A 3,455-nucleotide genomic window follows, 5' to 3' on the forward strand; every position below is an offset into this window, starting at 1 on the left:
CAAATAAATAGAAACAGTTCAGTATTTTTTAAATAGTCCTTCTAATTTTAGGCAGAAAGGCAATATGGAGAAATAAACAGTGTTGACAAACAAGATCCTTCATTTCCAGGTCTACCTTAGTCAGATATATTGACTTCTTTCTAACAAAGAATAAATATATTTTTCATAAAGAGCTTCACTTTCAACCTCTGCATTCAAGGGAATTGCTATGAAAAAGGTTATTGTCTTTATCTCATTACAAATAAATAATGAGTTGGATAAACATTTCGTTCCAAGTTTTGGATGCTTGCTGGTAATAGATTAATGAACAAACCACAAACCTGTTCTCAAGACATTTGCAGATTCAAGTAGAATGCCCTGTGAGAGGAACCCTAATTCTGCTAGTACAAGGAATCTTGTAAGCATAGAAAATTATAAATATCATAATTTTGGTTAGATAGTTTATATACTTTTTTATTAACAGTTTCCGGGTTAGGATTATGGCCACACATTGCTCTAATTAAATACTTAAAGTTCATGCTTAGGGACCACTTACAAGGTTTTTGAGATCATCAAACTACCAAATTCATACAAGTGAGACAAGATTGAGATTATATTTTTACTCCAAATCCTACACCTTAAGCAGAATTACATCAAGGTCAAGCTTGCTTTTAAAGAAATTAAACTTATATTTCTCAGACATGGAAATTTGATTAGGAATTTAGATCTGTTCACCTTGGAGTAGTGCTTGCCACTTTGGAGTCTACTTTGTTGTATGGGTATGAAAATGGATCATTCAACCCAAGCCAACACTCTGACCAGGCACCTTTCTCTCCAATGCTCTGAAATTAGATGATGAAGAATAAAGGCAATTAAATATTTCCACAGATTGTAGGCAAATAACCCGGAATTAGCTATGATTGCTTGACAGAAAATTTTGGCTTGTAGTTTTTCTTAGCAAGCTGTTCATGAAAATATTGAAGTTGCTGATTTGAGATACATTTAGTTCATTTTTGTTTCATCTTTTTTAAAATTCAGTACTTATTGTATGAGTTTAAAGGGCAAAAGGCCAACGACTTATTTTTAATTTTCACACACATTTCCCTTAATAGCTACATTACCAATCTCTACCTGGATAATTTAGTTAGATAAATATATAGAAAAAAAAAAATAAGATAGGCCTAAAAGAGCCTTTGGAACACCAATTTCTAAAGCTGAAATATAATGCTTGGATATATTTGCAAAACAAAATAATACTCTGTTCTCTTTGATACTTCAACATTTTAACTTGTAGCAGATACCTGTAAATTTAAGCACTGACCTTAAATAAAATGCAAAGTTTAAAAAAATTCAGTCAGATAAAAATTTATTCAGACAAATGAATTCTAATAATCTTTTGGGAAATAATTAAATATGATTTGCTTCCTTCCTGTTCAGCTAAACACAGATTACTTAGTAATAGCAATTAATATTTATGCAGGTCTTTGTATGTTTTGAGAACTCTTTTAAGCTTTTTGCATGCATTATTTCATGTAAGTCCCATAACAACCCTACGTTGTGTGCATTTATATTAATTAAAAGAAAGCTGACTGCTATAACAGAGAAGCCCCATAATTTCACTCCTTTTATTAAAGCATCTATTTTTTCACACTCATAAAATCTAATTAGTCATAATTTGGTGCAGGGAATTGTCAGATACCAATACCCATAGATGCTTAAGCCCCTTATATAAAACGGCACAGTATTTGCATATAACCTACGCACGTCCTCCTGTACGTACCCTTTAAATCATTTCTAGATTACTTATAATACTTAATACAATGTAAATTCTATGTAAATAATTGCTGGTACACAGCAAATTCAAGTTTGCTTTTGGAACTTTTTTGAAATTTTTTTTCCAAATACTTTTGATTCGTAGTTGGTTGAATTTGAGGAACACATAAATACGGAGGGTCGATTGTCCTCTCTTCACTGACAGTTTGAATCTTTACCTAAACAACTCAGGAATGAAGGGAAAAAATGGATGAAATTGATTCTTCTCAGAATTGAAGACCTTAAGAAATGATGCATTAATTTCTGCTACCTAGATCTTGGGTGAGATCCAAGTTCTTTTCCTCCCTGAGACCCAATGGATTTTTAGCTATTCCTTTGATTCTGTGAGTCTTCTCCATATCTTTCCAATAAGTTTCTTTTTTTTTTTGAATAATTTGACTAGACTTTCGGTTGAGTTCAATTTTTAAAAGTCGTATATATTACCAAGGTATTTTTTATTACAGCTTTAGTCTCAAAACTGGACTTAAACTGTTAAGATTTTTAAGTCAATTTGATCACCCAGCAAATAAAGAGAGCTAAAGCTGTCCTTTTATTGAAAAACAAACAAGTACAGCTCTTTTTGTGCCTAGCACAGCTGTGGCTTGCAGTCCCAAGCGTCTGAAGCATGTATCAGCTCCAGTAGACTAGAAGCTGTTAACTGACCAGTGTGTTTACTCCTCATCCATTTACTGGTTCCCACAAACAGAGAATGTCTCCTTATCAGTTTCCTAAGGAACATACTAAGTATACATTGACAGGAGATGAACTAAAGAAGCATACAGCAGTCCATTAAGATTGATGACAAGGTCTGAACTGATACAACGTACAGTTGCTGGATTTATGGACGTCATCAATATTGACAAGACTGGAGAGAATTTTGGTCTGATCTATGACACCAAGGTTTACTTTGCTGTTCATCATATTGCACCTGAGGAGAGGCCAAGTACAAGTTGTACAACGTGAGAAAGAACTTTATGGGCACAAGTGGAATCGCACATCTGGTGACTCATGATGTTCACACCATCTGCTACCCTGATCCCCTCGGCAAGATGAATGACATCATTCAGATTGATTTGGAGACTGGCAAGATTACTGATTTCATCAAGTTTGACACTGTGTAAAGTGACTGGAGGTGCTAACTTGGGAAGAATTGGTGTGACATCCTGGTTCTTTTGATGTGGTTCATGTCAAAGATGCCAATGGCAGCAGCTTTGTCACCTAGCTCTCCAACATTTTTGTTATTGGCAAAGGCAACAAACCATGGATTTCTCTTCCCCAAGGAAAATGTATTCACCTCACCATTGCCAAAGAGAGAGACAAGAGACTGATGGCCAAGCAGAGCTTGAGGTAACATGATTGGTAGAGTCTTTGTACTTAATTAACGACAATACAGCATGATATATTTTTTAAAGTATGTCCAATTAGAGTAACATGGGTGGATGTTGTTCAAAGTGACTCTTTTATCAGTCTCAGTGACCCAGTTGCCAATGACAGAGAGAGAGAGAGAGAGAGAAGAAATGAATATATTCAACGACTTATTGGCCACCGCCTGCTGTCTATATAGTAAATTTAATTTTTTTCTGATGGCAAATTGATTCTAAATTTCATTGAGCTTTCAAAGCCTTAAACTTCATAAGATAATCTTGTTCAAATACAAACATTCT

The 3,455-nt window shown here is 34.3% G+C and overlaps 1 pseudogene; it reads left to right on the forward strand.

The window, feature by feature from the left end:
• Positions 1–2,500: 2,500 nt before the first annotated feature.
• On the forward strand, positions 2,501–3,142 carry LOC132368827 (small ribosomal subunit protein eS4, X isoform-like; annotated as a pseudogene).
• Positions 3,143–3,455: the final 313 nt, after the last annotated feature.

Source organism: Balaenoptera ricei, chromosome 7 (assembly GCF_028023285.1).
Source record: "Balaenoptera ricei isolate mBalRic1 chromosome 7, mBalRic1.hap2, whole genome shotgun sequence".
NCBI lineage: Eukaryota > Metazoa > Chordata > Mammalia > Artiodactyla > Balaenopteridae > Balaenoptera > Balaenoptera ricei.